The 13,581-nt window shown below is 38.9% G+C and overlaps 1 protein-coding gene across 5 annotated transcripts in view; it reads right to left on the bottom strand.

Annotated features, from left to right (window-relative positions):
• si:ch211-278j3.3 (E3 ubiquitin-protein ligase RNF19A) overlaps positions 1 to 13,581 on the bottom strand; it is a 91,261-nt gene that overhangs the window by 63,066 nt on the left and 14,614 nt on the right. The window lies entirely within an intron of this gene.

The raw sequence follows: 13,581 nt of genomic DNA, 5'->3' as shown, positions 1-13,581 counted from the left end.
AAAATAATTATTTAATACTTCTACCACGTCTCTATTGTTACCTGTGGTATTATCTTGTTTATCCCTTAATGGTCCTATTCTCATCCCACCCTTCCCTTCTTAATTGACATGCGTGTAAAATATTTTTATTTCTTTGATAATTTAATTTCATAGTTCCTTTGCCTTCCTCATTTTTTTTTTTACTTCTCTACTGATCTCTTCGTCTTCTCTATTATGCATACCTCTCGTGTCTATGTACTTAATGTATGTATCTTTTCTAACACTCAAGTGTTCCCTTAAGTCTTTATTCATTCATGAAGTCTCACTCGTGTTTGGTTCTTTCCTTTAAGTGGAATATATTTTTCCTGCACCCTACTGAAAACGGCTTTAAATGTTTCCCATTATTGTTTGCCAATATTGTTACCCATTTTATTTTCCCAAGTTCTATTCTCAGCCCCTCAAAATCAGCTTTACTCCAATTTATTAACCTGGTCGTTGTCATACTTAAGCACTTCTGTATAATAGTCTTAAAGCATATTATATTATGGTCACTATTGCCCAGATGTTCCCCAACTTTTACTTCTCTTACCTGTTCTGTTTCATTCCCTATTACCAGATCCAATAGCTAATCTTCCTTTGTTGGGCTTTTTTACATATTGGGTTAGGAAAGAGTCCTGTGCATATTGTTGAAGCTCAATTCCCTTACCCCCTTTACCTACCTCTTCTGTCCCATTATCATCAGGGTAGTTGTTGAAATCCCCCATTTTTTTTTTTTTTACTCAATTTGTAAATTCTCAGGTGTTTGCAAACTTAGATGCAAATCTACAAATTTTCTTTCAACAGAAAAACCAATGAATGTATTTGCACCAAAAAGCAACTGGATATTGCGTCACATGAAGTATGATGAGTATCAACAAACAAACTGAAGCTACTGTACCAGCAAATCCAATCGTCAATATTGAATGAAAGGTAAAGATAAAATTATTTCAATTAATAATGAAACAATAATGAATATTGAAAGAATCTGCTTTTACTACATCAAAACTTTATTTAAAATTGCTTATTTTTAGTTTCAGGTGTTAAAGTAGTTTGGCAAGATTATAGAAAACAATGAGCTGAGACGAAGCTGTGGAGTAGCAAAGGAATTTTGTATACACATCATTAAAAGCTAGTACAGGTACTAAAAGGTAATTTTAATTTTTAAAAAGGCTAATGAAATGTTGGCCTTTATTGCAAGGAGTTTGGAATTCAAAAGTGATGCTTCAGTTTTACAAAGCCTTGGTCAAACCCTATCTGCAGTAATGTATTCAGTTTGGGCACCAAACTTCAGGAAAGATGTTCAGGGTAGTTTCAGTAGAATACTAGAGATTATAAGGTTAAATTAGGAGAAGAATTATTAGGAGAAACTATTTTCTCTGATGGGAGAACTCAGAACAGGATGACATAATAAAATTAAAGCCAGGTAGGTCATTTAGGAGTAAAATCAGCACCTTTTCATACAAAGGGTAGTGGAAATGTGAAACTGGCACCTCCAAACGGTTGTGGATGCTGGGTCAATTGAAATTTTCAAGACAGAGATCAATTCTTTTTGTTAGGTAAGGGTATCAAGGGACATGGAGCAAACATGGGTAAATGGGGTTGAGGTACTGTTCAACCTGATCTACTTGTATGGTGGAACAGGCCTGAGATGAACAGTACTACTGTTCCTAAATATGGACGGGCCAAGCAGACTGCAGCTTCATGTTGCCTACCCACAAAAGTAATATTACTATCTAACATCAATCACCCCAGCTGATCTGGAGGGAGGCAGAACTGGCTGTCCTGCAGGCATGGTTAAAATAAGAAAATAGCCTTAACATCCTCATCTTACACAGCTCAATAAAAAAGTTGTTGCAATGAAAAGAGAGTTTGATTAGTGACACTCAATGATCGATGACCTATACCAGCTGTTCCACATCTTTGCTTCCAAACTCGAAATAGTTATAAAGTTAATACTGCCTTCAAGAGACTTCAGCAACTACACTCTTGTACAAAGAGCAGAATTATAATACAAGGTTAAAACCAGTCTAACTGGTTTTTTAAAAAAATGTGAATGCATAAAAATGTCTGATCATGTTTTAAAAAAGTTAAACCTTTTAACAAATAAAAAGGGAAAAAACACATCAAGCAAAAATTATTAAATCAAAATGGATTACTCATTCTCACGTGCTTTGTAAATCACTGGCAAATGTTAGCAAGTAGTGACCCTGTTTACTATATTCTAACTTCTAACAGCTGTTTGGTTTGTTTGTTTGAGCAGCGAGTGTTAATGGCTTCAGTGGGAAACTAATGTGGATGAACTGCTGAGACAAGCAGTACATGGGTGCCAGGTATCAGCAGAAAGTCATTAGCCAGTCATCATTTCTGCAATTCTGCAGTTTCAATTATTCGTGTTGGATCATCTGCTATGCATGATTGACGACCTCGAGGTCGTCATCGCTCACTATTAAAACAAAAGACATTTTTTAAAAGATATGGACAAAGAATGGGGTGGGGGGGGAGAAACAAATGGTTATTAACCCAAGAGCACAAACCTGCCGTGAACTTACTCAAAGGTGTTATAACCTCTAGCAGGGCAGTGACGTTTAGCTACTAATTCATGTAGCTGCTTATAAACTATCGAGGTCAACTGTAAGTAACCTCATCTAAATGTCAGGTTCCAGGTTGATGACTACCTTTCTACTTATTTGATTTGTTTTTTGAAAAAAGGCTTTGCATCTGTATGGAGTCAATGGTTATGCAATTGCAAAGAGTAGGATCTCCACTGAAAGTCTTTGGAAAAAATGTTTTAAGAGATTGCCCATGAAAGGAAGGTAGCTGCTTTTTAATCCTGGAGTCTTGTTACCCACTGCAAGCTGATAAATAAGTTTGCTCCCCTCGTATAAATAAACAATTTATTTCCCTTTACTGTTCAGCTGATTAAAATGTGGTTTTACAACATTCAAAACATTACTTTAAAACTAATTTGAATCTTCACCAATTATCTTAATATAAAAAGGTCCTGCATAAAGGACTGCATGTAAATTCAGGAATTCAATAAGAGACCTCCTTCTGAACTTGAATAATGATACTTCTAAAGCATGCAACTGCTTACTTCAGGAGTTTAAAAATGAGGAAAATAAATGGAGCTTTATAATCATTCAACATATATGATAAAATATCAAGACCAATTTAAGAGTGCTTCTTGCCCAAGTCCTTCCCCAATTTACTGGTTTGCTCAGATAAGCATAGGTGTAACAGAATCTAGATTAAAAAGCAGCTCCTTCCTTTCATGGGCGATCTCTTAAAACCTTTTTTCCAAAGACATTTTGAACAAGGAAATTTCTATTACATATGTAAATTGAATCACCTCTGTGAATTTTGTAGCCACTGTGTGTTGTGAACACCCTCAGCTTAGTGAAAAAAACAAGCTGGTAACCAAAATAATATTTTAAAAATATGATTGGCATCTCTTTTGTTCCTTGCTATTGGTAATTTCCACACCCAGTTACACTTTTAGCACTGTTTTAGGAATAAAAAATTTCAGTTAATCAAGTGCAAGTACGATACAGAAATCTCCACAAAATATAGTGCAACACCGAAGTGCATTCTGATAGGCAGGAAGGCAAAACAATTTTTACAGAAGGATTTTGTAGAGTTCTAAAAAAGATCACCACACTTTTTTTTTGAAAACATGTGCAATAAGCAACTGAAATGCATGTATAAGTACAAGTATTTCTTCAAGTTAACCCTAGTAAATGCTGAAGAAGAAAAGACTTGGAGAAACTATACTGGATAAGTCATTAGCGGTTCCATAGCCTAATGCATACTACAGAAACCCTGATACAAGTGATAATTAAATATAATAAAGTTAACATGAGTTTCTAAAAGGAAGATCATGTTTAACCAACCTTACTGAATAGATGTGGTATACATTGACTTTCAGAAGGCCTTCATTTACCACATAACAGGTACATGACAAAGGTGCATAGAATCAGGTAGCAGAATGGATTTAAAAAAGTGGTTACAAAATTGAAAACAGAGGGTAGAAGTTAAGGGAAGCTTCTTGGACTGGCAGAAAGTGGGAAGTGGTGTTCTACAGGGATACATCTGGGACCGCTGTTGTTCACATTTCACAAAATTGATTTATACTCAGAAATTGGAGGCATATGTCAAAGTTTGCAAATGACTGCGCCAAAATATAGGAAGAGAAACAAACTTGCAAGTGGGCAGACAAACTGAAAAATAAATTTAATATAGTGAAGTGTGAGGTGGTTCATTTTGGAAGAATAAGGAGGCCACTTATTCCTTGGAAGTTGAGAAATTAAATGGGGTACAGGAACAAGGAAGGGGGAATGTGGGTCCAATAAAGGGAGATGCAGGTGAGACTATAATGAATAAGGAAATGGCAGACCTGTTAAATGAGTACTATGCATCTGTTTTCACAGTGGACTAAGATGACAAAATATCAGCTGCACAATTGAATCCCAAAATAGTTCAACAGCAGTGCTTAATGGATTTAACAAGATAAATGTTTTAAAAAGAAAATAATGGGACTTAAGGACCTGCAGATGCATTAATCATGATTTTCCAAAGCTCTCTAGTTTCAGGAATTGTGCCTTTGGCCAAGAAAATTGCAAATGTCATTATTATTTAAAGAAAGGAGGGAGAATCCTTTCGATCAATTTAGTGTTAATTGTGTGTAAATTCCTGGAATCTATCATTAGAGACAGTGACTGAGCACTTGGGCAAGTACTAGTTGATCACAGCTAACATGAATATATGAAAAGTGTACATCTGACTAATCTAGTTCATTGTTTTGAGAATGTCACACTACATTAAGTTGTGACGATGGGAAAAGTGATAAAGCAACATAAACAGACTAAGTTGAGTGGGAAAGTTGGTGCAGATGGTGCTCAATGTGGGGAAGAGTGAGGCCATCCTCTTTAGATCTGAGAGAGAGACAGATTGGAATATTTTCTTGATGGTGAGAGTCTAGGAGCTGTGGAGGAGCAAAGGGACGTGGGTGTCCACATACACAAACTACTAAAAACTAGCATAGCAATGTAAAAAGGTTAATGGAATGTTGGCCTTTATCTTGTACAGAGCTTTGGTCAGATCCCATATAGAGTATTGCATTCAGTTTTGGGCTTTACAAGGGGTATAAGTAAAGATTCACTAGAATGATACCAGGGCTTAAAAAGGTTAAATTGTGAAGACAATCTATATAAAATTGACTGGTATTCCCTTGAGTTTAAAAGATCTTTGAAATGATGAGGGTAGGCACAGAAACTACTTCCCCTGACAGGGAAGTCCAGAACAATGGGGCAAAATCTTAAAATCAGAAATTTGCTTTCCAAAAGGCTGTAGATACTGTGCAAAATGAAAATGATGACTCTACTACTGCTTTGGTTTCAGCTTAACTCTCAAATACTTAAAAGTACAAAGCATTGTTCGGATTCAATATACAGTTAGGAAAGAGTCACTATCTGGGGCCCAGGACATAAATTAACTAACTTACAATTACATTACTAATGAGAGGCCTTTGTTCTGTTCATATTTATTCACGAGTGATTTAAACAATTAAATTCCAAAAATGACTTATTTTCATGTGTTTAGGGTTGACTCTTCCCAACACAGGAGATTTGACTTTTGATGTCTTTAGATCAGCAAACATTTGAATCTCAGTTTGCAAATTGAGTTGCACAAAGAGAATAACATTTTATTTAGTTTTCTGTCAGATTCCAGAATATTTGCCATTTGTGGATTTAACTCATTTCAGTTTTAGTTACTAGATCTGAAGACTTTTTTTTTCGAGATTGGTATTTAATTTACCTGGTCAATGTTTTGCTTTTTGTTTTCAAGACAAACATACTTTTCTAAATAAAATTTTAACAACTGCAAAACACTGATCCAACTGTTAAACTATGTACAGCCATGACAGGTTTATTACAGCCTCCTCCCAACCAGTGGTGGCGCTGCAAATCTTTCCAACGGAAGGTGCAATTAAAGCATGACAAGTTCACACAGACAGCTTTCATTATAAATATGGACATAGGAATTTATAATGGGAAAGCTGATAAATCTGTTTGCAGATGCAAGGTTTTTAAAAATCAGGCCCATACCAGTGCTCTCTTGAAAGGACAACCGGAAGGGGCATGCCAACAGCCTATGGAAAATTCTTCCTCAAATGTCCTTTCTTCAGTACATAAAGTGCTCAGACTCCATGCAGCACTTCCAACAACGATACAGCAGTTTTTTTTTGAAGGCAGGGCGGGGCAATAAGAGAAAAAGATAAAAAGGGGACAAAAGCACAACCCACCACTTTTTGATGCAATTTCTAAGTATCAAATGTAGTGCTGCAAGTTCATTCGTATCGTTTCTATAAAAACCAATAGCTTCCATTAATCAGATTTCTGCACACTTTAATCATCTGTCTTTTACTACTTAATCATTTCTTTTTTTGGTTCCACTTTATTTATTTTCTGGTTTCTTTACTTCAAGTTGTCTGACCTTCTTTGCCCTTTTGCACCTCCCCCCCACAACTGTATTTTTACAATTGCTTCTTGCTGTTGTATACTAAAATTGCTCTGCAATGACACAGAGAAGGTTCCTTCTTGCACTTCGATCAATTATTTTTATAAAGCATTTATTCTTAAAATTTGGGGGTGGGAGGGGGAAATGAAATTTGATCATGTTAAATGGTGTGCCAATGTCAAGGTCCAGTCAGCTCCAATTCCCAATCCTGCACTTTAAATGTGTCTTTTTCATTGCCATCACTGAACCAATGAGAATTATCAGGTGTGATTTGGCAATCAGACAGCCATTTTTAAACTGTTCAAAGCTCTGGCTACTGGCCTCCTGCACTGCATGACTTGCTACACAAATCACCGAACAATAGCCATAGCTATAAGAGAGTTGACAGACATTTTTTGAGGGGTGAAATCAGCCTTGAAATACTTGTACCGCACAACAGATCACTCTGTTATGGGATGTGGGTTACAAAACATTACTGCAGTCCAAGACTCCTATTCAAGAACATGTTGTGCAATTTACTGGTCTTGCTCACTTACTCTAACAATACATGAAGACAAAGAAACTGACAGTAAATACTTCTGTAATTGTTTACATTATGTCTGAGCTAGTCATTATCAAATTGAAATTGCCAACAATTAAGTTTTTTATTTTTTTTATTTAGAGATACAGTACTGAAACAGGCCCTTCAGCGCACCGAGTCTGTGCCGACCATCAACCACCCATTTATACTAATCCCACATTAATCCCATATTCCTACCACATCCCCACCTTCCCTCAATTCCCCTACCACCTACCTATACTGGGGGCAATTTATAATGGCCAATTTACCCATCAACCTGTAAGTCTTTGGCTGTGGAAGGAAACCGGAGCACCCGGCGAAAACCCACACGGTCACAGGGAGAACTTGCAAACTCCACACAGGCAGTACCCAGAATCGAACCAGTGTCGCTGGAGCTGTGAGGCTGCGGTGCTAACCACTGCGCCGCCCGTAAACATTTCCTCAATTTGGCTGATCAGAGCATAGTGCAATGCTGCATATATCTCTAATAAACCTGCAACCTAAAAAAATCCTCTTGCAAATAGGTCTACTTTATTCCAACGAAACATAAGCACTGAAATGCAGATTGGCTTCAGTCTATTAATAAGATACATGATATTTATGTTGGGTTAAAAATGTACAAATTGCTCAGCAAGATTTCATTGCTAGCCAAGAATCTGTTTGGACTACAGTATTGAAATATTAAAATAAATTATCAAGAGTATTAAATGCTGAAAGTAGTTAGCTAGTGTAACCTTCCAACAACTACAGGGTGGCAAATTCAAATCCCAATATGCTTGAGGGGAAGGCCATCTTGACAGAGACATTTGTTTACTTACTCAACATCATTTCCTGAACAGGTTGTTAGAATAATTCACTGGAGGAAAGAAGAAATACAGGGTCAATTCCAATCCAAATAACGGGCTTCCATTAAGATGTTATTTTGCTAATTGATGGAAGTCATGATAACATCTGTCGTTAAATCTCTCTTTCTCCCCGTCTCAAGTCCTTGCTTTCTGGTTCTATATTTAGCAAATGTCCCTCTCGGCACCACTTTAATAAAAATCAGCAACTTTTATCATCGCTCTGTTGTGTCACTTTTTGCTGTCTTGAAGAAATGTTTTTTTTTTAAAGTAGAAACATCTTCTTGGGGACTGGCATGCTGGAGGTGATCAATAATAACATGAAGGGTTCTTCTCTCTTCCTGGTGGCATCCACTCTTACTCGGGTCTGCTCCCACAGGTGCTGATCTCCCTCCAGTACTTCATCCAAGTGATTATTTCTCATTTACAAGCCTAGATAGTGAGTGCTAACAAGACACATGGCAACAAACTTTAATTCTGTTCTCAGCTCACACCCAAATGAATATGCAATTTCCAGCATGGACAGGAATTGGGAATGGGAACTCTGGCTGAAGCTACAATGGCATGGAGACCAATTGCATAACTCCAGATATTACCTTTTTAAGACATCAGAAAACAGCACAGGTGAGGAATCAAATTGGGACCTTCTAGTTTTTTTTTTACAAGGTATGTTAGAAATGTGCAGTTGTTATTTCACAGTAATGTTCCCAGTGCAGAGAACAAAAATTAAATGCATTGTTCTTCATCAAGTTACTAGGGCATGGACTTGAGGCTAAGTCTTCTCTTAGGCAGTCCCTCAGGACCAAGGATGACTTGCTTCCACTCTGGTTCAGGGCATTCAACCATGGCGAATGAGTCTGATGCACAAACCACAGACCTTACCAAATGTCCAAGTTTCCGAAGCAGATAGCGGTGAAGGGATCACTGCTGTCCGGTACACCATGACCTTAGTCTCGGGTTGAGGTCCTGGTCCTCGAATAGTCTCTTTCTCAGTCAGCCGAAGGCAGAGCTGGAACATTGAAGGTGATGGTGGATTTTGTCATCTATGTCTGCCTTCATTGAGAGGACACTGCTGAGATATGGAAAATGATGCACATTTTCCAGGGTTTTGCCATGCATCCTGATCGAAGGAGGATACTGTTGTGCTGCAGCAGTGGGTTGGAACAGGAGCTTAGATTGCAGGATCTTTAAAACAAGGCTCATTGTTGCGTCTGCTTCGGTGAAGGATTTAATGATAACTTAGAGCTCCGTCTCCAAGTGAGCCCATACACAAGCGTCATCTACATATGAAGCTCAATGACTGAGGTTGCAGTGACCTTTGTTTTGGATTGGAGGGTGAATAATTTCCCATCCATCCTATAGGTTATCTCCATTCCCGTGGGGAGCTTGCTGAAGGTGAGGTGCAAAATTGCAGCAAGGAACATGGAGAAGAGGGTTGGTGCGATGACACAGCCTTGTTTGACGCCAGTCTTCACCGAGATAGGGTCTGTGGTGCTCCTGTTGGTAAGAATTACAGCTTACATACCATCATGCAGGTGAAGGATGGTGACAAATTTCTGAGGGCAGGAAAACTTGCGGAGGACTCCCCATATACTCTCATGATTGGCAGTCAAAGGCCTTCGTGAGGTCAAAATAAGCCCGTGTACAGTGGTTAGTGCTGCTCCCTACATTTTTCTTGGATTTGCCATGCAGTGAAGATCATATGCGTAGTGCCTCTCAGCGGGCAAAGTCCACATGGCAACTCTGTGAGGAGTTGGTCAGTCACTGGAAGGAGGCGGCTGAGGAGAATCTTTGCAATGATCTTTCCTGTGGCAGACAACAGAGAGACTACCCTGGAATGACTGCAATCGGATTTGTCTCCTTTCTTGAAAATGGTCACAATCACGGAGTCCCTGAAATCCCCTGGCATGTGCTCCTCTTCCCAGATAAGGGATATGAGGTTGTGCAACCACACCAGGAGCATATCACCACCATGTTTCAGGATTTCAACAGGAATTCAGTCTGCTCCAGAGGCTTTATTGTTTTTCATCTGTATCACTTGTGCCATAATAGGTGCCGTGACTGCTGGACCGATCATCACATTATCTGGTCTATTATCTCCAGCAATCTGTCCCCTAAACAGCAGCTGGTGGCAACAGAAATTTTACCGCAAGAAAATTAACACCGAAGATCTCAAGGATTCCACAAAGGCAGCTCTCCTCAGCCAGCACCTTGCAAACAACCTCTGGGCTTTCAGCCAACATGAACTGCAATGTGTCCACAATGCCAGGTCCACTCTAAAGTCCACCATAATCAGCACCTGTCAAAACATTCATGGCTTCTCCACCAGGAAACAGTAGGCACTGGTTTGACATGAACGACAAAGAGATTCAAGAGCTAATTGTACGCCAGTGCAAAGCGTTCCTAGACTGGAAGCACAACGAAGCTGCAAGAGTAAAGCAGCTGGCTTATAGATGTCTGAAGGCAGCAGTACAACAAAAAACCCGTGACATCAAGAACAAATGGTGGGTGGAAAGAGCGCGGGAGATTCCTTAGCTTCTGGACAGCTATGACATGCGTGGATTCTTCAGCACTGTCAAGACTGTCTGCGGCCCAAACACTCAAGGGCCCATCCGCTGAGAGCCAAGCACAGAAGAAAGCTCATCAAGGACACAGGCAGTGTCTGCTGGAGGCAGCATTTCAAAGAGCTCCTCAATCAAAACTCTGTTTGACTCAAACATTTTTGACTCCATCCCTCAATACACTACCTGGCTCAGCCTTGGCACTACCCCAGCCTGGAATGCAGTTAAAAAAGCCATCCATCAGCTGCTATAAGTAATGCATTTAAAGCTGCATTCCCCTTTCAATACATTTTGCCTCCTGATCTGAATCTGTTCCCTTCATGCAACTATTAAGTTAGGGTTTCTCACAGGTCGCTAAAATCATGCATTAAAGGTAAAGAGAAAAAATCTCAAATAAAAAGATTTAGCTAACAAAAGACAACCAACACTTGGATATCCTTGCCTCACCTCACCTATTTTTCACTCCTTCACAAGCTGCTCCAGGTGCAACTACACTACCAGAAAGAACAAGGTAGGTAACCCAACACTCCTGTCATTGGTATAATACTCCACAGCATGCACCTCCAAGTTTCCCTCACTCTGGAACCCCCTAACCTTCCTTGCAACATAACTCAAACTGGAAACTGGCCAGGCCAGAGAATGAAACGTCCTGTTCCTCCTTGATATAGCAAAGCATTACCAGAACACTTAGTATTGCCCCCAATAATAATGCTTTTAAAAATAGAAAGCAGATGATGACGAGGTGTAAATTTAAAGATGATTTATTAAAAATTCTTGATTAATGGATAATGCTAAAATTGAAAAATGAAACAAGGTTATACAGCTTTTTCAGAAGGCATTTTTCTTCTGAACAAGCATTTTAACATTTTGGCACTTAATGTTGAATAGGAACACAACAGAAATGGTCATGTTAATGTTCCATACAGGGCTCTTACAGTGCTCAGTGAGAAATTCACTTACTCTGACTGCAGATGGTTCAAATCAGAGTCCCAGGAGAAGAAAGGATACCCTGCAATTGCACTGCATTACTGCTGCCAGAAAAATACACTAATATTTGCTTGATACATAAAGTCATGCAGAGGTATTGTTGCATGCAGGTTGCATCAATTTTACAAGGTGTCTTCCGTTATTTCCCCAGGGCCAGGGAAAACTGGTGCCTGACATCATCCAACACTCGCAGCTGCAGCTGAATTCCACCTGCAACACCAGGCAAAACCGATGTTTTACTTGGTGCCAGGTGCTCTCGCTCCTTGTCATTCACATACAGAGCTGCCAGTGACAGCAATGCTGTAATGTAAATGCAACAAGAAAGGAACTGTTGTACTGGGCTACTGATCTACTGCTTGAAATTATCCTGAAACAGTTGACTGGGAAGAGCATACAAAGTATCAAATTTGTGCGATTCACAATGGCTACATTCTTAAACAGTTACACTGATTAAGTAATGAACTGCTTACTTATTGTTGTACTATACATTAAATGTACCAAGCACAAGAAAAGGCCCCCCAAGGGCAAGGAGCTACCTGTGCTATCTTATCTAAGAAAGGACCAGTCAGTACTTACAGAGCAGGTGGGAGAATGTTTGTTCAGGTATTAAATATTGGCCAAGACACTGGGGGAGAATTCCCCATCACTTGTTTGAATAGTACAATGGGATCTTTTATGTTCACGCCTCACCCAAAAGTCTGCAGCTTTGACAGTGCGTCACTCTGCCAGTACTGCACTGAGATGTACTGTCTAATTGCGCCACATAGACCATCCCACAGCCAAGAGGGAAGGTAGAACTTTGTTAATCCCAATAAAGCATCTTCAGAAGGCTTAAGAAAGCAGCCTGGTGCCAGTTTCCAATTTGCTTTCCTCCTTCCCTGTGGGAAAGCACTCGGCTCCACTCTACACCTTCCCACTGCTAAACTCAGGGATTTCAGCCATGAATCTACGTGCTGTCACTCGATACTCTAATCCACCAGCCACCAACTGCTAGACGTACTACTTGTTGATGAACCCCCTTTTCACCATCAGCTAATCCTATGAGCTGCCCTTGTTAAGATACAATTAAGTGACACTGAACAACATTCACATAATAGTGAAGATAGAAATGCAAAAGTATATCTAATACTCAAAAGCTCAAAAGATTATTTTAATTAAATAAATTTTAGTCTGCTTAAATTGCTAATGCACTTAAAGTTTGAAGGACTGCAGGAACCAGGGTTTAGATCACCTCCTAACATTTTTCATTCAATTACAAGCAGTCAATAACAAAAACTTCTTATTGTATTCCAAACAGTGTATGTTTAACAAGAGAAACTGACCAAACAAGCAAGTGAAACATGCATTTCTGTAAGAGTGGACTAAAAATTACCAGGCCATGATTTTATTTTATCAAACCTTTAATATCAATAGTAAAAGGAAATTTCTGAAGCATAAAATTAGAATGACGAAAAACGATGCAGGATCAATATAATCTTTACCCTTCTCCAGAGATACATGGATGCCAACTTGAATTCTATCCTTTGCAGGGAGCTATTAAAACTTGGAAATACATGCACCTTCTTCGTATACCCAAACTCCAAAGTATCCCATCTCTAAATGGACTGACTCTCTCTAAAGAATGGCCCACACTGAATAATATGGGCATCATATAAATTCATCTATTCAATAATAATGGTCAATTTAGGCTGCCAGACAAATCCTCTATTTTAATTCCTCTTCCGTGGAAATAGCGCCTAAAGATAACCAAGCAACGAATGACACACTTAAGCTGCACATTTCCTATGTTGAAAATACAAATTAGGATGGAGATCGCTGCATCAGGACTAACTTCTCTTCCCAGCAGACTAGTCTGCAATATCACAGTGATTTACAGCAGAGGGGAATAAATCAGTCTCCAGTGCCACAATAATTTGAAGAGGTGAAGAACATGCTTTTGTCTTCAATAAACTAGTCAAAGTAGCAACAATTCTATGAACTCTGTAAAATATCAGAATATTTGATTTCAGAACTGAAAGCACTAAAAGATTTAATTGGGATAGGAGGAGAGCATACTAACAGGATATACACAAATGATGCAGCAAAGATTTAAAAGATA

This window comes from Heterodontus francisci, chromosome 3 (assembly GCF_036365525.1).
Source record: "Heterodontus francisci isolate sHetFra1 chromosome 3, sHetFra1.hap1, whole genome shotgun sequence".
Lineage (NCBI taxonomy): Eukaryota > Metazoa > Chordata > Chondrichthyes > Heterodontiformes > Heterodontidae > Heterodontus > Heterodontus francisci.
Note: the sequence above shows the minus strand (reverse complement) of the source record. Positions and strands in the feature narration are given on the sequence as shown.